Source organism: Melanotaenia boesemani, chromosome 8, assembly GCF_017639745.1.
Source record: "Melanotaenia boesemani isolate fMelBoe1 chromosome 8, fMelBoe1.pri, whole genome shotgun sequence".
NCBI lineage: Eukaryota > Metazoa > Chordata > Actinopteri > Atheriniformes > Melanotaeniidae > Melanotaenia > Melanotaenia boesemani.
Genome location: NC_055689.1, coordinates 35,368,840 through 35,391,223, shown reverse-complemented (window position 1 = coordinate 35,391,223; position 22,384 = coordinate 35,368,840). Strand labels below are relative to the sequence as shown.

At 43.3% G+C, this 22,384-nt stretch overlaps 1 protein-coding gene and 1 long non-coding RNA gene across 2 annotated transcripts in view; one reads left to right on the top strand and one right to left on the bottom strand.

Moving 5' to 3' along the window:
* Positions 1-22,384, bottom strand: part of LOC121645006 (thyroglobulin-like) — a 258,794-nt gene that overhangs the window by 188,225 nt on the left and 48,185 nt on the right. The window lies entirely within an intron of this gene.
* On the top strand, positions 886-18,753 carry LOC121645221. Its single transcript, XR_006011391.1, has 3 exons — positions 886-896; positions 2,165-2,166; positions 18,655-18,753. It is a non-coding gene; the product is annotated as an uncharacterized LOC121645221 (long non-coding RNA).

The window sequence follows — 22,384 nt, the reverse complement described above, 5'->3', positions numbered from 1 at the left end:
AAAATCACAGCACATCATTTCTGCTGCCATTTGTTACCTTGTAAAAACACCTTCTATGCTTCAAAGTGACAATGATGAGTGGAAATGACATCTATTCTACATGGAATAGAACTCTTTAAAGCTGCTCATTCTTCTCCTTTAATCAATCATCTTTATTGATTCATCTCTTCCTCTGCATGTTCTGTTCTTCCTCAGAGTGTAAAGGAGAAGACACAGTGACCCAGCCAAGAGAAGATGTTACTGCTGCTGAAGGAGACCATGTTACACTCAGCTGTAATTTTACTACCAGTGATGCATTTCCAAGATTATTCTGGTACAAACAAGAAGTAAATAGTTTCCCAAAGTACATGCTGAGACGTTACTCAACCACAGCGGAAACAACAGATAATGATCCAGAGTTCAGCAAAGACAGATTTAATGCTGAGATCAGAGACAAATCATCAGTTCCTCTGAAGATCCAGAAGCTTCATGTGTCTGACTCTGCTGTGTACTACTGTGCTCTGCAGCCCACAGTGACAGGAAACAGCAAAACTCTGTACAAAAACCTTTGGAGCAAAGACAACGCAATACTCCACAACGTCCACTAGAGGGCATCAAGTTCAAGTTTGGTACAAGAATCTTTATTATCCCCTGAAGGCAAAACAAATCAACAAACACATCATATCTCAACAATTCATTTAAAAACCTAATTCCTGCAGGAATGAAATGAAGCTTTTAGTCTGTTAGTCCTACAATAGACTACAGAGCCAATTATGACACAAACCTCCACTTATATGACACAAGAAAGAAAGAAAGAAAGAAAGAAAGAAAGAAAGAAAGAAAGAAAGAAAGAAAGAAAGTTTGTTACCAGACATTTTAACATGTTGTTGCTTCTCATGAACTGTTCTAAATAAAAAGTTTAACACATGAATATTTTTTCATGTTTGTTTGCTTTTATAATAAATCAAATGTTCTACTTTTCTATGTCTTCGTTTCTTCGGTTTTCACCATCCAGCTGATGGTTTTCAGGAGCTCCGGCTGGATGGTGTTGAAGGTCCTGGAGAAACAACAAACCTGATTCTCACAGTGCTGCCAGGCTTCTCCAGGTGAGCCAGAGCTCGGTGTAGCAGGAAGATAACCACGTCTTCCACTCTGATACCAGGCCGGTAGGCGAACTGCAGTGGCTCCATGGAGGGTCCCACCGTGGACCGAAGATGTTCCAGGATCAGACTCTACAGCGTCTTCATCAGATGGGACGTGATAGCCACCGGCCTGTAGCTGCTGGGTTCATTGGAGTGAGATGTCGTTGACATTGGTACCACACAGGAGGTCTTCCAGAGCTATGGTACCACCTTCAGCTTGAGGCTCAGATTGAAGATCTGCTCCATAACTCCACACAGTTCATGTGCGCAGGACTTAAGGAGCCCAGAGCTGATGCCGTCTGGTCCAGCAGCGTTTTCACCTTGATCCTCCTCAGCTCCGTTCTCTCCTGGGTTGCTGTAAAGGAGAGGGGTGGGCAGGGGGGCTCTGTCCAAGGAGATGTGGAGGGCTTTGATGGCAGAATGAGTCAGAAGTGTGAAGGACTGTGGGGGGTAGTCCCAGTGTCAAGGTGTTTGAGTGCAGCTGTGTGGGGGGAGGAGTGGGTGCTTGATCAAACCTACTGAAATGCAGATTCAGATCGTTGACCCAGTTCAGGTCCCCCTCAGCCTGTGAGTGGAGCATTTTGAAGCCTGATATAGTTTTTAGGTTTCTCCACACCCCACTGATGTTCTGCTGCTGATGCTGCTGCTGACATCTTCTTCACGAGAGGGCTTAAATATCAGGCTTCATCCACAACTTCTTAGTGAAGAACCGCACCACCTTGGAGGGAACGAACGAATGAACATCCATCCTTTTTCTTCTGCTTATCCGGGGTCTGGTCGAGGGACAGCTGCCTAAGCAGGGAAGCCCAGACTTCCCTCTACCCGGCCAAATTCGCCAGCTCATCTGGGGGCATCCCGAGGCGTTCCTAGGCCAACAGAGATGTAGCCATTCCAGAGTGTCCTGGGTCTTCTCTGGGGCCTCCCATGTGAACTCTTCCACGTGGGGCAGGACCTAATTCCCAACCTGGAGAAAACACTCCACCCTTTTCCAGCTGAGGACCATGGTCTAAGATTTGGAGGTTCTGATCAGTGGTGTTGTCTAGTAGTCCCGCCCCACCCCCACCCTCATACATCATGTCCTAGGGTAATATCTGTCCAGCAGCACCCTTCTCAAAGCAGCAGCTGCTATTAAATGTATACTTTGTTAATGAGCACCACGGTAATTAATAAAGTTTGGATCCACACGTAAGTGAGATCATGAAAGACTGTTCATGTGTTATCTAAATGTAAACACAAGATGTATAACAGCCATTCCTTTCCTCATGGGGAGGAGCTTTGCCTGCTTGGACTGGGGGTTGTTGCCGTGGTGATCACCCTTGTCCCAGTGGCTGGGGGTCCTACACTGCAGTCCTACAGCTGTGATGTGGACTCTGGTCTGTCCAGCTGGGTCTTGGTGTGATCAGATCCTCAAGATATTGTTTCTTCACAGCAGCATCAAGCCAGATGTTTATTACTTTTATTATTTTGTACTAAGAAACAGAAATGAGGGAGTTTATGTTTGTGTATAATGGAGGGAGGGGGGACGGCTCTGTTTGTACATGTATGTGGACGTCTGTGTGACTGTGAGAGAGACAATGATGGGTGTGTTTTTGAATTGTTATGTCATATAGTGTGTGAAGGCTTGTTTTAATTTAATATGCATACATTGTTTTCATCATGTAAAACACTTTGTGTGGCCTTTGGCAAGAAAAACGCTTTATAAATAAAGTTTGATGTGAATTGATTACGACCGGTGTCAGAGCTTGGTCCGCATTGCTGGCAGTAAATCAGAATTGTTTCCAGTGCGGGTTGGACTCTGCCATGGCTGCCCTTTGTCACCGAATCTGTTTATCCGGCTGCAAATCGCTCCAGCGAGAGCTGAAGATCGAGGCCCGATGAAGCCAACAGAACCACATTATCCGCATTGAGAGACCCGATCTTGAGGCCACCAAACGGGATCCCCTCAACACCTCGGCTGTGCCTACAAATTCTGTCCATAAAAGTTATGAACAGAAAGGAATGGATTTATTGGCCGAGAGTTTGAGAAAAGATGTCGGCAGAGGACCCTGCAGGGAGAGAGCCTGATCACAGGAGAAGGAGATTCCACTGAAAACAACTCCACAGTTAAAACGCCAGGCCAAGATCCAGAAACGTTGTCCATAAACAAGCAATGGTCAAACACAGAAAGGCAGATTTGGCGATACTTAGGGTTGGGTGAGAATTGGTGGTCAGAAGTCAGAGCATGGGCCGGTGTCCAGAGAACCAGAAGGCAGGAGAGGTCTGTCGTAGGCAAGGCAAGATGAAGAGAATAATCCAAGGATGTGAACTTGGTCAGCAACATGAAAACAAACTAGCACAAGAAGTCCAGCGGGATGGTAGATGTCCAGCAAAGATTGGAGGACATCTACCGGCACAAGGCTGTCCATAGTCTGGCAGAGAAGGAGAGTCTGGAGAGAGTTTAGGTAGACCTGAGCACAGGTGAGGATGAGGAACAATCAGGGAAGTCCAGGTGGACTGAATGAACCTCATTTATCCTCAGGCCTGACAGAAAATGAACCATGACATTTTATCCTAATCATACTACGTTAAAAGCTCTTTTTATATTTGCTTATTGCCCCTATAATCTGGGAAAACTGTGTAATTATAACTTTTCCATTTATCACCAGCTGGTTCCAACAGCATGCAGATGAAAAATGTGTAGACCTGGTGTTTCCAACAGATCCATCCTTTAAACTCTTCTTCTACATCAATAACAGATCTAAACTTCTGAGATCAGAGTGATGAAGATGAAGCAGCCAGACTGTTAACCAGGAGGAAGAGTAACTGAGAGAAGAGAAACTACAGATGAAAGAGGAGACGGAGAGATTCAGGGAGGAGCTGAGCTGTTACTGAACTATAGAAGAGACACAAACTTCCACATTCAACACAGTTCAACACACAAACCACAAACATCACCTTTATTCAACATGCTGTCTTTGCAGACATTTGGATTCACTCTGCTGTTTCTAGTCATTCTAACAGGTTTGTTTGCTTCTTTAAAACATCCATTTCTGGATTTTCTGCTTCTTCTTCAGTTATTTGACTTCTCTCTTCCTTTAGGTGTCAGCTGTGAAGAACTCACTGCAGTCAAGAATGAAGAGTCCAGTTTAGAAGGAAGCTCTGTTACTCTGTCCTACACTTACTCTAACACACCAGCTGGTACTGATCATTTCTTCTGGTATCGACAATATCCAGGAAAACCACTGGAATTCCTGATCTCTCACTTTGGAACAGGAGGAGAAACATCTCCTTCAGTTCCTGGACTGTCTTTTAAAGTGATTAAAGAACAGAAACAACTGGATCTGGAGATCTCCTCTGCTGCAGTGTCTGACTCTGCTGTGTACTACTGTGCTGTGAGGCCCACAGTGACAGGAAACAGCAAAACTCTGTACAAAAACCTTTGGAGCAAACACAACGCAATACTCCACAACGTCCACTAGAGGGCATCAAGTTCAAGTTTGGTACAAGAATCTTTATTATCCCCTGAAGGCAAAAGAAATCAACAAACACATCATATCTCAACAATTCATTTAAAAACCTAATTCCTGCAGGAATAAAATGAAGCTTTTAGTCTGTTAGTCCTACAAAAGACTACAGAGCCAAATATGACATAAACATCCACATATATGACACAAGAAAGAAAGAAAGAAAGAAAGAAAGAAAGAAAGAAAGAAAGAAAGAAAGAAAGAAAGAAAGAAAGAAAGTTTGTTACCAGACATTTTAACATGTTGTTGCTTCTCATGAACTGATCTAAATAAAAAGTTTAACACATGAATATTTTTGCATGTTTGTTTGCTTCTATAATAAATCAAATATTCTACTTTTCTATGTCTTCGTTTCTTCGGTTTTCACCATCCAGCTGATGGTTTTCAGGAGCTCCGGCTGGATGGTGTTGAAGGTCCTTGAGAAATAACAAACCTGATTCTCACAGTGCTGCCAGGCTTCTCCAGGTGAGCCAGAGCTCGGTGTAGCAGGAAGATAACCACGTCTTCCACTCTGATACCAGGCCGGTAGGCGAACTGCAGTGGCTCCATGGAGGGTCCCACCGTGGACCGAAGGTGTTCCAGGATCAGACTCTACAGCGTCTTCATCAGATGGGACGTGATAGCCACCGGCCTGTAGCTGCTGAGTTCATTGGAGTGAGATGTCTTTGGCATTGGTACCACACAGGAGGTCTTCCAGAGCTGAGGTACCACCCAGGAGGTCTTCCAGAGCTGTGGTACCACCCAGGAGGTCTTCCAGCGCGAGGTACCACCCAGGAGGTCTTCCACAGCTGTGGTACCACCCAGGAGGTCTTCCAGAGCTGTGGTACCACACAGGAGGTCTTCCAGAGCTGAGGTACCACCCAGGAGGTCTTCCAGAGCTGTGGTACCACACAGGAGGTCTTCCAGCGTTGAGATACCACACAGGAGGTCTTCCAGAGCTGTGGTACCACACAGGAGGTCTTCCAGAGCTGTGGTACCACACAGGAGGTCTTCCAGAGCTGAGGTACCACACAGGAGGTCTTCCAGAGCTGAGGTACCACACAGGAGGTCTTCCAGAGCTTGGGTACCACACAGGAGGTCTTCCAGAGCTGAGGTACCACACAGGAGGTCTTCCAGAGCTGAGGTACCACACAGGAGGTCTTCCAGAGCTGTGGTACCACACAGGAGGTCTTCCAGAGCTGAGGTACCACACAGGAGGTCTTCCAGAGCTGTGGTACCACCTTCAGCTTGAGGCTCAGGTTGAAAACCTGCTCCATAACTCCACACAGTTCATGTGCGCAGGACTTAAGGAGCCCAGAGCTGATGCCTTCTGGTCCAGCAGCGTTTTCACCTTGATCCTCCTCAGCTCCGTTCTCTCCTGGGTTGCTGTAAAGGAGAGGGGTGGGCAGGGGGGCTCTGTCCAAGGAGATGTGGAGGGCTTTGATGGCAGAATGAGTCAGAAGTGTGAAGGACTGTGGGGGGAAGTCCCAGTGTCAAGGTGTTTGAGTGCAGCTGTGTGGGGGGAGGAGTGGGTGCTTGATCAAACCTACTGAAATGCAGATTCAGATCGTTGACCCAGTTCAGGTCCCCCTCAGCCTGTGAGTGGAGCAGTTTGAAGCCTGATATAGTTTTTAGGTTTCTCCACACCCCACTGATGTTCTGCTGCTGATGCTGCTGCTGTCATCTTCTTCACGAGAGGGCTTAAATATCAGGCTTCATCCACAACTTCTTAGTGAAGAACCGCACCACCTTGGAGGGAACGAACAAGTAAACATCCATCCTTTTTCTTCTGCTTATCCGGGGTCTGGTTGCGGGGACAGCTGCCTAAGCAGGGAAGCCCAGACTTCCCTCTACCCGGCCAAATTCGCCAGCTCATCTGGGGGCATCCCGAGGCGTTCCTAGGCCAACTGAGAGATGTAGCCATTCCAGCGTGTCCTGGGTCTTCCCTGGGGCCTCCCATGTGAACTCTTCCACGTGGGGCAGGACCTAATTCCCAACCCGGAGAAAACACTCCACCCTTTTCCAGCTGAGGACCATGGTCTAAGATTTGGAGGTACTGATCAGTGGTGTTGTCTAGTAGTCCCGCCCCACCCTCATACATCATGTCCTAGTGTAATATCTGTCCAGCAGCACCCTTCTCAAAGCAGCAGCTGCTATTAAATGTATACTTTGTTAATGAGCACCACGGTAATTAATAAAGTTTGCATCCACACGTAAGTGAGATCATGAAAGACTGTTTATGTGTTATCTAAATGTAAACACAAGATGTATAACAGTCATTCCTTTCCTCATGGGGAGGAGCTTTGCCTGCTTGGACTGGGGGTTGTTGCCGTGGTGATCGCCCTTGTCCCAGTGGCTGGGGGTCCTACACTGCAGTCCTACAGCTGTGATGTGGATTCTGGTCTGTCCTGATCTGGGTGGTTGCTGTGCTGGCTTCTGTGGAAATGGGTGGGCTGGGTCTTGGTGTGATCATATCCCCAAGATATTGTTTCTTCACAGCAGCATCAAGCCAGATGTTTATTACTTTTATTATTTTGTACTAAGAAACAGAAATGAGGGAGTTTATGTTTGTGTATAATGGAGGGAGGGGGGACGGCTCTGTTTGTACATGTATGTGGACGTCTGTGTGACTGTGAGAGAGACAATGATGGGTGTGTTTTTGAATTGCTATGTCATATAGTGTGTGAAGGCTTGTTTTAATTTAATATGCATACATTTTTTTCATCATGTAAAACACTTTGTGTGGCCTTTGGCAAGAAAAACGCTTTATAAATAAAGTTTGATGTGAATTGATTACGACTGGTGTCAGAGCTTGGTCCGCATTGCTGGCAGTAAATCAGAATTGTTTCCAGTGCGGGTTGGACTCTGCCATGGCTGCCCTTTGTCACCGAATCTGTTTATCCGGCTGCGAATCGCTCCAGCGAGCTGAAGATCGAGGCCCGATGAAGCCAACAAAACCACATCATCCGCATTCAGTAGAGACCCGATCTTGAGGCCACCAAACGGGATCCCCTCAACACCTCGGCTGTGCCTACAAATTCTGTCCATAAAAGTTATGAAGGGTTGGGTGAGAATTAGTTGTCAGAAGTCAGATCATGGGCCGGTGTCCAGAGAACCAGAAGGCAGGAGAGGTCTGTCGTAGGCAAGGCAAGATGAAGAGAATAATCCAAGGATGTGAACTTGGTCAGCAACATGGAAACAAACTAGCACAAGAAGTCCAGCGGGATGGTAGATGTCCAGCAAAGATTGGAGGACATCTACCGGCACAAGGCTGTCCATAGTCTGGCAGAGAAGGAGAGTCTGGAGAGAGTTTAGGTAGACCTGAGCACAGGTGAGGATGAGGAGCAATCAGGGAAGTCCAGATGGACTGAATGAACCTCATTTATCCTCAGGCCTGACAGAAAATGAAGCATGACATTTTATCCTAATCATACTACATTAAAACCTCTTTTTATATTTGCTAATTGCCCCTATAATCTGGGAAAACTGTGTAATTATAACTTTTCCATTTATCACCAGCTGGTTCCAACAGGATGGAGATGAAAAATGTGTAGACCTGGTGTTTCCAACAGATCCTTCCTTTACACTCTTCTTCTACATCAATAACAGATCTAAGCTCCTGAGATCAGAGTGATGAAGATGAAGCAGCCAGACTGTTAACCAGGAGGAAGAGTAACTGAGAGAAGAGAAACTACAGATGAAAGAGGAGACGGAGAGATTCAGGGAGGAGCTGAGCTGTTACTGAACTATAGAAGCGACACAAACTTCCACATTCAACACAGTTTAACACACAAACCACAAACATCACCTTTATTCAACATGCTGTCTTTGCAGACATTTGGATTCACTCTGCTGTTTCTAGTCATTCTAACAGGTTTGTTTGCTTCTTTAAAACATCCATTTCTGGATTTTCTGCTTCTTCTTCAGTTATTTGACTTCTCTCTTCCTTTAGGTGTCAGCTGTGAAGAACTCACTGCAGTCAAGAATGAAGAGTCCAGTTTAGAAGGAAGCTCTGTTACTCTGTCCTACACTTACTCTAAAACACCAGCTGGTAGTGATGAGTTTTACTGGTATCGACAATATCCAGGAAAACCACCAGAATTCCTGATCTCTCACTTAGGAACAGGATCAAAAATGTCTCCTTCAGTTCCTAGATTGTCTTTTAAAGTGAGTGCAGATAAGAAACAACTGGATCTGGAGATCTCCTCTGCTGCAGTGTCTGACTCTGCTGTGTACTACTGTGCTGTGAGGCCCACAGTGACAGGAAACAGCAAAACTCTGTACAAAAACCTTTGGAGCAAAGACAACGCAATACTCCACAACGTCCACTAGAGGGCCTCACACACTGTTAAAGCTCTGATTGTTGAGTCATTGGACTGATGACAAAGACAAGAGAGAAATGAAGCAGTAAAGATCAGAGACAGAGACAGAGCTGCTGTGGAAGCAGGAAACAATCTGATTGGTTGAGCTGAACTGAAAACATCATGGCCCCGCCCACTGAACTTCAGCTCATCCAATGACATTATTTCTTCTTCATTCTACTGCAGTGGAAGAACATTGTTCATCTGCTGTGTGTCTGGCTTTAAGAACTCCAAAGACATGTTGCTTTACCTCTTTTTGCTTCTATCTCACATTCTAGGTGAGTTTAAGAACAGGGATTAAAGTTTGCTTGAAGCTGCTGCATTAACCACATATACAGACTGCATTTCACTACTTTTCTGCTTTCTTTGCTCTGATAGAATGAAAATCATCTTTGGATCATCTTGTAAATTGAACTGACAGAGTTCTACAGTTGATTTAGTTGTGAATGTCCACAGAGTAACACTGTACAGGAGACATTTTCCACTGTCTTCTCCTCTCAGCCTCATGGACAATGTTAGTCTGATGGCTTCATTTTCTCTACTTTTTCCAGGACTAAAAGCTGCAGACACAATCTCTCCTGATCAAGATGAAGTCAGTGGAAGAGAAGGACGACCTCTCACACTCACATGTAGATATCAGACATCAGCAGGAGGTGTTCGACTTCACTGGTACAAACATCATTCTGACCTTCAGGCTCCTCAGTTTATACTCCTGAAAGGAGCAAAATCAGCGAGTGGTGATGAATACATTCCTGATCAGCGATATTCCTCAGAAACATCGTCTACAACAACCAGCCTGACCATCAGCGAGCTAACCCTGGCAGACACAGCTCTCTACTACTGTGCTCTAGAAACACAGTGATACAAAGTGTAGAAGAGGCTGTACAAAAACCTGAACACAGATATCTGACTACTCTTCAAAGAGGAGGGAAGTGGTATTCAGACCACAGCTTCATATCAGATGGATTCTGCTCATTCCTGTTTTATCAGAGTCTCTGTGGTTCCAGCTGCAAACACTAATTATTCTAATAGAAAAACTCACCAACAATGTGCTTCATAGAGCTTTGGAAAGAATAGAAAATGTTTTAAAATGTGTTATAGAGAAGATAAAATGAAGAAAACCAAGCAGAGGTTGCAGAGCGCTGAAAAGCAGAGTTTATATTTCCACTTAAACAAATCAAATCTCAAACCTATAAGGTTTTATAGACAATGATGCAGAGTGAATCAGCAGTGTTAGGAGAGTAAGACAGACGTCACCATTTACCCAAAATATACAATATTCTTCCACATTTCTGGAGCATAAAATACACAAACATGTCCCCAAAGTTGCAGGTAAAACTGTTCCAGATGATCTAAGAAGTCAGAACATGCCAGAAAATCTGAGATGTGTTTGGAGCCAAAACTGTTAAGAACTTGGTTTCATTAAAACCTCCAACCAGACCAGGTGTAGAAGCTCTTCAAAGGTGTGGGAGATGCTGACAGAGCTGCAGATGCATCAGCTAAATGCTAGTTAGCTAGCTCAGGGTTGTATTCTCATAAACCAGCTTTAGTGTTTGATCCATGAAAGCTGGTTAAAATAAAACAAACCTTTTACGTGGGAGCGACTGACTGACTCATGAGTTTAAAATGACTCATGATTGATAAATTAGGTTTAAAGACTTTTTTATTTGTCCTGATTAGAAGTAAGTTATTGCTTTGCTTTATAAAAACACACATTATTTATTAAGTGATTGATAAATATTAGGACTACTGGTAATTATACTGGACTACTGTGGCTCTGGATTATTGACCTGAGTAATAAGTGTTGATCAGTTCTGTTGTTTGAGAGGCTCGACTACATGTTTCATTCTAAAATGAGAAGATATGACGGCTGTAGGCTGTTCAGCTTGTAAAGTGGAATAGATTCTGGCTTGTTGGTGAATCATTTACCGGATTAAACATCTTTGTAGCTGTTTATTGACTTTTATAAGAGCCTTTTAGTATTTACTAACCTGCTTCTAGTGTTTGTAGACTTTCTCCTGTTTCTCTTTGTAAAGGAGCGAGTGTGTTGTGTGTAAGTGAGCTGCAGACTATATTTAATTTAATTTAATAAAGTACTTATCCTGTCAGAGTTGGGCCCCACACAGCATTTTGCCTTGGACCCTCACGTAGCTAGAAGCAGGAAGCATGTACATCATGAAACCGTCGATCCAAACACAGAACCCTGAGGAACTCCACCACTTCCTCTGTGTGAGGAAGACTCATTTACAGGATCTCAGGTAAAAACTGAGCAGGAGTTTGGTTTAAAATATCAATAAAATCTGCAGCCACTTCGGAAGAAATGTATCTAGGGATGTTATGCTCGAGCCGATCTGCTCGATCACGTGTCGAGCATGTGACACGGAAGTGTTGCGAGCATTGTTTCTGAGCATTGATTCAGCATGCCAAAAGTCACGTGATAGACCAAACGAGGCCTCGTTACGTCATCAGCGCGTTTTGAGCAGCACGCGGGATCTTCAAAGGGACCGGTCTTCAATCAATCTCTCAACGAGAGATTACAAACGCTGAGGAGATCGCAGGTTTTTGAGAGGAGCCATTGTGCGACATTACATTTTGACAACAAAATTAGGGAAAGCATCACATCAGCATTAGTTTATATTGGATCACACTTAGCTTTTAGAGATTTGGGGAAACAAACGTCTGCGCGAGACGCCGTTGCCAGGGTTACTGCTGAAGGAGCTTGGAGTGTGAGAAAAAGATGGATAGGGCGGTGCCTTCAACATCACAGGTAAGATTTATTTCCTTCTTATATAAATGTTTTAATAGCCATGCAAAAAGCAGACTTTTAAAATTCATCAAACTTCAACCAGAAGCATCCGAGGAAACGTCTGGGTCTGCAGCTGCAGAGGAAAACCACAACCTGCAGGACCTTAGACAGCCGAGCTGGTTTCTGATCATCATCAGTAGAGGATTTTAATAATTTTAAAGTTGGTTAATTACAATTTTGTTATTGTGTTTCTTTCAGGTGCAACCTCTCCAAAGCTGGAGAGGTGGTGTGCCAGAAGAGGAGCAGACTGAAGCCTGACAGAAAATATGTTTTTAAATAAAAAATTATGACAGATCACACAGTTGCCAAAGCATTTTTCTCATAATACATTTCAACATTCAATATTCAAAGTGTTTGTCATTTGCACAGTAAAGAAACAAGTTTTCCTGAACCACGAAAATCTTACTTTGCCGTCCAACCTGAATGCCAGAAAACATAAAATAAATAAACAATTAAAAAAACTAGATAGAAGATAAAGATAACATAAGAAAACTTGGAGTAAATAATCTATGTACATAAATGTGCAGTGTGCTACATTCAACAACAATCAGCTATGCAAAAAAAAAAAACAACTCATGAGGTAGACGATAAGATGCATTTGCAATATTTATTATAAATAATAAGACACATAAAACAGTAAACAGTTTTATTACAACTGTATAAAATCATTAACACCATCACTATCCCTGCTGCACAAGCACCTTCCCTCATATGTTCCTGCTGTGAGTAACTATTGTCATTACAGATTGGTTTACTTAAGTTACACCACAATTCTGTTACCTTTACTAATCTTACCTAATAACCCCTCTTTATAATTTATGAACTACAGATAATAAATATTCACTCATAATAGAATACGTATCGTTTATTGAACGCGTATTCCAAGCTGAGATAGGGATGACAGATGTGAGGTGTCAATGTTGTTCTTCTGACACATCAGACTCCCACAGCCAGCAGATGGAGCTCTTTAATATGGTCAAAAGATTCAGAACACTAAGCCATTTTCATGCATTTGGATCAAAGTTGGCTTGATGATTCATGAGGCCTCGGTTTCACCATCCCTAAATATATCGTTTCCTCACAGTTCCCACCGAGGCCTGGTGATGTTAAAAACACACAGTAGTGGTCTGACACAGCCAAAAGAGAGCCAGAGTTACCAGGCTGAAGCAGGCAGGTACAGAAACTCCAGGAAGGGAGAAAACAGGTCAACAGGTCGAAGGGAAGGGCTGCAGAGTTCAGGAGCAACTCTCATGATCCGGCAGTGAGCAGCAGTGAAACTACTGCTTTTCTAGAGAGCAACACAGGTGGAGAGCATTAGCAATTAGTGCAAAGCAATCAGAGCTAGAGGAAAGACGCCTTCAGAGGCGGCTGGGAAATCCCAACCCCAGCCCCAACCCTGACAAGATGACTGGGACGTGGAAGCAAACTTACAAGATTTTTACTTGTTTATCTCCATCAGTCGGCTTTCTGACAGCTTTTCCACCTCTCTTGTTAAAATAAATGTAAACACAAGAAAACAGATTTCAGTGTGCTGTGAGATTAAAGTTGCATGTGAAGTATTTTCCTCTACTATTAACTAAACCTTTTGGATCCAGCTGATATCAGCTCTCAGACAAATTTAACATCATTCATGAAGAGCAAAGTCTGTCTAGAAATCTCAACCAATAATCAGACTTTATGATTAAATGTCAGACTGTCTGAGGCTGAGACCAGTTAATCAAAGGCCCTAAACAGTGATATGATGAGAGATACGTTCAGACCCGTGTATCATATTTAACACTCTTACCGCTCAGCAAACTTCTACATCCAGTCAAGGAGGAACCGTGGAGGAACCCTCAGTAACTCACCTGTACAGGTACTCATTCACAGGTAGTTCCTGTACTGGTAGTTCATTTTAGAGAAAGGCTAGCAGAGCTCAACCAGACTGGTCCTGGTTAATATTGTGCAACTTACTTCAATACTACTACTTCATCCTGCTAGTAAACATGTAACTTTAACTCACTACGCTTAGTGAGGAAGAGTCGGACAGAGTTTCATCCAGCTGCAGACGATGTCTCCAGAGGACGAGCTGGGACACACACCTGTGGTTGCTATGGTTACTGTCTCATGACACCTGACACAATCCACTACTACTCCATTAAAGCCAGCCAATGACTTCACACCAAATACCATCACAACTTAACAGAACATAACGCGCAACATTTGATGATTATACACACACACACAGATTTAATATACAGACACACACAACTCACAAATATCTCAAGACATCATTTGTCTCAGAGTCAAAACAGAAACAGGAAGAGATTCTAATTATGACGATTTAGTATCGCTATAAAACAACCAAACATTAATAAAAAGGCTAGTTCCTGGATGGGAGGAGCCTGGTTGGTGGAAGGGTGGACCCGCCCACTGGGGGGCGTGTCATAATGCCGGGTCTGTGCCCAACTCTCCATGCTGTCACAAATAAGTAGCTCAATATCTGAAAACATGTAACATGTCAGATTTACTCACAAACAAAACTTCTTTAAAGTTTCAGCTTGTACAGACTCAGCAGAAGCTTCTTACTACGTCATATAATAATCCAAAATGGTGACTGTCACCTGAGACTGACCATGTGACCACACCTGAGCACAAAAGAAGCTGAGAAAACCTGAACTGAGCTGCTGCTTCCTCCACACAATCACCGGGTGGAGCTAAAACACTTACAAGGAGCCTGGAACATCACAGATGGTAACTGGAGAGATTCAGGGAGGAGCTGAGCTGTTACTGAACTATAGAAGAGACACAAACTTCCACATTCAACACAGTTCAACACACAAACCACAAACATCACCTTTATTCAACATGCTGTCTTTGCAGACATTTGGATTCACTCTGCTGTTTCTAGTCATTCTAACAGGTTTGTTTGCTTCTTTAAAAACATCCATTTCTGGATTTTCTGCTTCTTCTTCAGTTATTTGACTTCTCTCTTCCTTTAGGTGTCAGCTGTGAAGAACTCACTGCAATCAAGAATGAAGAGTCCAGTTTAGAAGGAAGCTCTGTTACTCTGTCCTACACTTACTCTAAAACACCAGCTATTGATGATTATTTCTTCTGGTATCGACAATATCCAGAAAAACCACCAGAATTCCTGATCTCTCACACAGGAACAGGAAGAGAAACATCTCCTCCAGTTCCTGGACTGTCTTTTAAAGTGATTAAAGAACAGAAACAACTGGATCTGGAGATCTCCTCTGCTGCAGTGTCTGACTCTGCTGTGTACTACTGTGCTGTGAGGCCCACAGTGACAGGAAACAGCAAAACTCTGTACAAAAACCTTTGGAGCAAAGACAACGCAATACTCCACAACGTCCACTAGAGGGCCTCACACACTGTTAAAGCTCTGATGAAACACTGTGGGAGGATTCACACGAGCAGCAGATCCACACCAACAAGAAAACATGAAGCTGCAAACACTCTGACTGGATCACAGCTGATATTCTCACACAGCTGATCTGACTAAGGGTCTGAGGAAGGACCAGATGAAGGTCATCTTACCCTCGTAGTGAACTTTTAACAGAGCTTGTACATGAAGAGAAGAAACCTTAAAAGAGAATAAAAGCATGAAGAGTAAAAATGTACAATGTAAAAAGTGTAATATAGTAACAATCAGTGTAAATACAGTTTATACATGAATATAGTAAAGGAAGTAATTATAGGTGTGATTATAATATTATATATAGAGCATAATAAGTCTAATTTCTTCCATATTTCCCCTCTTTTGATTAAAAGAAAAACTTGTTTTTGTATTAATCACACAAAGCATGAATAAATTTACCATAACACCTTCACACAGTTATAATCACATCAAGGGTCAAAATTCACACAGATTAAAAAAACTCATAAACAACACAAGTGGGAAATGAAGGAAGGATAAGAGCTGCTGGTCCCACATGAGCATAGACAACCCCTAGGTTGTAGTAAAAGCAAAAGTTTAGAAAAACACACACTGACACACCCTAACATTACACTGAGGTTCAGAAATCATCTTCATCACTATTAAAACCAGTAAACCAGCATCATCATAAAATCTGCTTGTTCCTGTAATCTAGAAAAACAAGTTATTAGAAAATAAGCAGATTGTACGACTGGACCCTGAAGGCCACGGCTCCGGTATCACCCTGTGAAAGCAGCATCATCAGCAGCATGATGAGATGAATTCATGTGGACACGGTGGTCATTTTCTCCACCTGTAGAAGTTTATCCCAGAATGTCACCAGGGCCAACATCATGTTTGTGTTACACAGGACTCCAGGGAGACAAGAGCAGGTTAGCTAGACTGTATTATAAATCAGCACTCAGGAGAAGAATCATACTGGTACCGATACTGGAGAGTTTTTACCTCAGTAGAAAGTGGTCTCCTACTGATAGTTAACAGCTCGCTGGCATCAGGCATCTTTCCCAAGTTACTACAGATAGCTGCTATTAAGCCTCCTAAAGAAAAGGACTAGACGCCTCTATAATGAACAAACTATAGGACCGTCTCTAACCTCTTTTACTTCCAAGATTACTGAGAAAGTTGTATTTCACCAGCTTCATGACTTTTTAAATGAAAGTGGAAATCTGGATAAATTTCAGTCTGGCTTCCGACCTCATCACAGCCCTGAAACAGCTCTGGTCAAAGAGTCTCTACTCAAGACCATCACTGTTTGGGCCAATCAGAAGCCAAGGCTGACAGGGGAGGTCCAGAGGCTGCTGAAGGCTCGGAACGCTGCCTTCAGAGCAGGAGATGAGGAGGGTTTGAGGACAGCGAGGACCAACCGGTGATGCAGCATCAGAGAGGTAAAGAAGCAGGACTGCAGGAGGGAAAGCTCATCACTTCAGAGACAGCAGAGACACACAGAGCCTGTGGTGAGGGATACAGACCATCATGGACTACAGACCCCCTGCAGACCTGTGACAGCTCCACCTCTCTGCTAAATGATCTAAATCACTTCTTCACATCGCTTTGAGCACACAACAGCACACCTGTACAGAAGTCTCCACCCCCTCCTGGAGAACAGGTGTTGATGCTGGACAGTGTGAGGAGGGACACTCAGCAGGATCGATGCTCGCAAAGCTTCTGGTCCTGATAACAGACCTGGGTCGTGTGCTGAGGGACTGTGTCAGGAAGCTCACGGATGTCTTCGCGGACGATCTTCAACATGTCGCTGAGCCAGGCTGTCGTCCCCACGTGCCTCAAAACACCCACACCATCATCCCTGTCCCAAAGAAGTCGTCCTCCTGTTTCCCACGCCTAACCATGCATGAGAGCAGCATGCTCTTCAGCCTGCTGCCATCAGGATGGAAAACTTCAGGACCAGGACCAGAACCAGCAGACTGAGGGACAGCTTGGTCCACCAGGCTGGTCAGGATGCTGAACTCTCTCCCTGCTCAGGCCCCCCTTCCACACATCCTGGACTCGGACGCCCCCCATCATCACTTTTTACCCCTCAGGAACAAAAACACTTTAACCATGTTAACCAGTTTAACCAGGTTACCACTTTAACCAGTTTAACAGTTTAACCAGACCAGAAGCTAACTCAGTCTGTTTTATTAATCTGTAACCATGAACATATAACACTGACTGTAAGTTTCCTTTTTCTATTTATTATCATGTTTATTTACTTAGTGATAGTACTTGTTTGTTTGTTTATTGGTTTACATTCTTGTATTTCATGCATCAGGTTTGAGAAAACCGTAATTTAATTTTCTCTATTTGTCCTGTAAATGCTGCAGAATTAAAAATGAAAGCTGACTTTGACTTTTTCCTCCCTGTTGAAGTGAACTTTTGTCCTCCACTAGAGGCCACATGATGAAGTAGGCGGGGCTCTACTTCTGCACTGTGTTCAAGCTTTCTGTCAATAAGAAGAGCTGCTGTGAAGAGAACAATTGTCAGACTGAATGTTGAACACTCAGCTAGTTTCTCCTGCTGATTGAAACCTTGTTGTACAGATGGAACATTGGCTGTGGATTATTCTGGCTGCTCTTTTCTTTGGTAAGATAGAAACTCAACATGTTTTCCTCTTCAAAACACTTGAACACATTACTGAGCTGTACATGAAGAGCTTTAATGTTCATTCTACAGAAAATCACAGCACATCATTCTGCTGCCATTTGTTACCTTGTAAAAACACCTTCTATGCTTCAAAGTGACAATGATGAGTGAAATGACATCTATTCTACATGGAATAGAACTCTTTAAGCTGCTCATCTTCTCCTTTAATCAATCATCTTTATTGATTCATCTCTTCCTCTGCATGTTCTGTTCTTCCATCAGAGTGTAAAGGAGAAGACAACAGTGACCCAGCCAAGAGAGATGTTACTGCTGTGAAGGAGACCATGTTACACTCAGCTGTAATTTTACTACCAGTGATGCATTTCCAAGATTATTCTGGTACAAACAAGAAGTAAATAGTTTCCCAAAGTACATGCTGAGACGTTACTCAACACAGCGGAAACACAGATATGATCCAGAGTTCAGCAAAGACAGATATTAATGCTGAGATCAGAGACAAATCATCAGTTCTCTGCTGAATCCAGAAGCTTCGATGTGTCTGACTCTGCTGTGTACTACTGTGCTCTACAGCTCCACAGTGACAGGAAACAGCAAAACTCTGTACAAAAACCTTTGGAGCAAAGACAACGCAATACTCCACAACGTCCACTAGAGGGCCTCACACACTGTTACACTTCTATGGTTTGTCAGGATTCAGTCTGGGTTCTTTGTACAGGTGGAAATAAAGTAAACATCACTGTTTTCTACATCATTACACTCTAATAAAATACATATTTTTTATTACTTTACTACAAGAATCAGAACATAGTGTATAGATAATGAAAAGATAAAATGAGACTTTAAGAAATAACATGTAAAAAAAAACTACCACAGTATCTGGTTTTCTATGTACAAGTAATGTGAGTGTGTATGTCAGGTGGATCACACTCCTCAGCCTCCCTGGAAAGATGTATTCAGGGCTCCTGGAGAGGAGGGTCCATAGAATAGATGAACCCTGGATTGAGGAGCAGCGTGGTTTTCATCCAGGTCTGGAACAGTGGACCAGGTCTAAACCCTCTTCAGGGTCTTAGAGGGGTCGTGGGAGTTCACCCAACCAGTCTACATGTGTTTTGTGGACCTAGTGAAGGCGTTTTGACCATGAACTCCTCCAAGGCTGCCCTTTGTCACCAATTCTGTTCATTACTTTTATGGACAGAATTTCTAGGATCAGCTGAGGTGTTCAGGGGATCCAGTTTTGGTGAACTCAGGACGCCTCTCGAGTTTCTTCCTTTTGCAGATGATGTGGTTCTGTTGGCTTCTTCAGTCCGTGATCGCCAGCTCTCGCTGGCGTGCTTCACAGCTGAGAGTGATGCGAACTGGGATGAGAATCAGCACCTCCAAATTCTAGACGACGGTCTTCAGCCAGAAAAGGGTGTCCTCTCCAGGTCAGGAATGAGGTCCTGTCCAAGTGGAGGAGTTCTTATCTTCTTCATGAGTGAGGGAAGGATGGAGCGTGAGATTGACAGGCAGATCGATACAGACTCTGCATCAGTCTGTATTGTGTAGAAGGAGTTTGTTGGTGACGTTTTAGATCTACTGGCTGATCTACGTTCCTACCCTTCACCTTATGGTCACCAGTTGTGGGTAGTTACTGAAAGAACAAAATCACCGATACAAGTAGCTGCAATGAGTTTTCTCTGTAGATATAAATATATGTATATAAATAAAAATAAAAATAAAAAAAATAAAAAATATATATATATGTGTGTATGTATGTAAATAGATCATAGCTTAAGTGTCTAATACGGCTACCAATATGAAACTAGATGTGTAATTTTACTTCTACTACTACTCAAAACTCTGGTTCATGTTCAACATTTCTTCTCAGTTTCCCTTAAAAACTTCTAAAAACTCTGGAGCCTAAAGGGTTAAAACCTCTTCTACTTCTGGAGTCTTTGTTTCCAGATGCTTGTATTTGTGTGTGGTGCTTCATTTCAAGGTGTCTTCTTACGTTGTATTCCTTCATTTCCAGCCTCTCTGTCTCCACACAGAAGACACACAGCTTTGTCCTTTACATCCACAAACATATTCTCTGTTTACAAAGTCCACTTTTCCTTTATCCATTTTCTGGGGAGAGGGGTTGTTCACAAAGGTGAGCAGCTCCGTCAGGTTTCTGGAGAATCAGTGAGGTACGCGTTTGCAGGCCTGTGATTTGTAAACGTACTAGCAGTGCATTGTGGGGACTTGTAGTATTATGTGGTACGTGTGCTGTATCAGCGGGCCAGCTCTAATAGTAAGTAGATATGATCATGCAGGCCAAAGATAGTTTATTCACAGCCCGGATGTGGCCCGCGGGTCTTGAGTTTGACACGTGATTTATTTTCCACATTTCTTTATAGAAGGTGGCTTTTGACAATTCTCTGTTAGAGCTCATGTGGAATGTTAAATGACCGTTTTGATTGAAATAATTTGCACATGTTGGAAAAGAATATGCCCTTTAACATTTGTGGATTTTCATGTGGCTCATCAAAGCATCCCTGCGACCGAAACATTTTCCACATGTTGGACAAAAAAAATGGCTTCACACCTGAGTGTATTGTCATGTGATTCACCAAATGCTTTTTTTGAGTGAAGCATTTACCACATGTTGTACAAGAATACGGTCTCTCACCTGTGTGAATCCTCATGTGACTTAACAAATAACAATTTTGACTGAAACTTTCCCACATGTTTGACAAAAAATGACTTCTCACCGAAGTGAATCCTCATGGTTCACCAAAGTACTCCGCTGAGTGAAACGTCTCCACATGTTTGACAAGAGTACGGTCTCTCTCCTGTGTGATTTCTTATATGAAATGGCTAACTTACTTTTCATTTTAAATAGTTTCCCACAGAACTTGCAGGAAAGTGTTTCTCATCTCTGTGGACTGTTTTTTGTCTTTCAAGGGATTTTAGGTTAACAAATCTAGAAGGTGGCTTTAGACATCCTTTGTTAGAGCTCATGTGGTACTTTAAATGATCATTTTGATTGAAACATTTTCCACATGTTGGACAAGAATACGGCCTCTCACCTGTGTGAATTCTCATGTGGCGTACCAAAGTAGCCTGGTGACCGAAACATTTCCACATGTTTGACATAAACACGGCTTCTCTCCTGTGTGAATTCTTACATGAACAGTTAACTTACTTTTCGTTTTAAACTGTTTCCCCACAGAACTTGCAGGAATGTTGTTTCTCATCTCTTTCATTACAATGACTTTCTAACAGAAAGGACTCTCCTACGTTCTCATTTGTCTCCGTTATACAGCTCTTTTCTGGCTGTGTATCTGCACACGTTGTTGGTCCTGAGTCCTTCAACCATGCTTTCCTCTAAAGGTGAATGTTGGTCTGCAGGAGGACTGTAAGAGGGAATATGGTCCCTGTTTGGTTTCTGGATCCACTGTGACCATCTTCCTCATGAGCAAGCCGGTATTGAAAACTGATCAGTTTTCATCCTTCAGCCAAAGCTGCTCTTCCTCCGACTGCCTGAGGAGTTCCTCCTCTTCCTCTTTAATACGAGCAGACTCTGGTTGCTCTGGTCCAGGTTTGAGTTCTGGTTGCACAGCTGCTGGTCATCTTGAGAGCTTCATCCACCTTGTAGACATATTGATGTGGAACCTCTGGAGGGATAAAGGGACAAATGAAAAACATGAAGAAAGATTTAGTTAGGTTAAATTACTAGGGTTCCTAAAAAAAGAAAAAATAGGACTTAATCATTTATATTAAGTAGAGGAAGGGAGTATTCTCCCTGTAGAGGGGCCGATCATGTTGCCCCCCTTCATAAGGGGAGCATCATTTTAGCGACATACAGGAGGAGGGTGTTGGAGCCAGTGCACGCTGCACGTCTGTTTTGCTACAGTTTCATGGAGAAACAAAACACGGAGGGAGAGGAGCAGGAGGAGGAACAGAAGGAGAAGAGTCAGTGGGAGTGGCCATGGACTAAGCCAGCGAGAGAGAATGAGTGAAAGAAAAGAAAGATGATCTGGATGCACTTTTTTCCTATTGCTGTTTCTATTTCTTATTCCACGTTGTTTGGTTTGAACTGAAGCAGATTTTTTCCTCCTGATGTACAGATTGTTGTGGGATGTATGTGTGTGGTTCAGGCAGCTCAGTGTGTGTGTGAACGTAAGTGAGTGTGTGCGCAGAGAAAGGCGCGCAGCGTGACTGATGAGACCGGAAGCAGCGTGTGTAAAAAAATAGATATTATTTTTTATTATTTCTACCTCCGGGTAGAAAGAGATGATGGGGACCAGAGCAGGTAGAGAGCAGTAGGGATTGTTAATAACAGTGCAGATCTGTAATAAAGCCCCTTTCCTTCAGCGAAATAGCCGTTCTTTTATTTGTGTTCCACCACATCAACAAGTGCAGAGTGTAGTTTAGGGAGTTAGCCCCGAAGCAAATGCTGTTTCAGCACCGGAGACGACTGTTCTCCCCTGACCACCCGACTTTCAACCAGTTGTCAGAGCCGGAATAATGGTGGCCACCAACTCAGCGGTACCGATGCAGGCAGAGGCTATTTTGTACTGTTGTAAGTATGAAGTTATTTGATCATAATT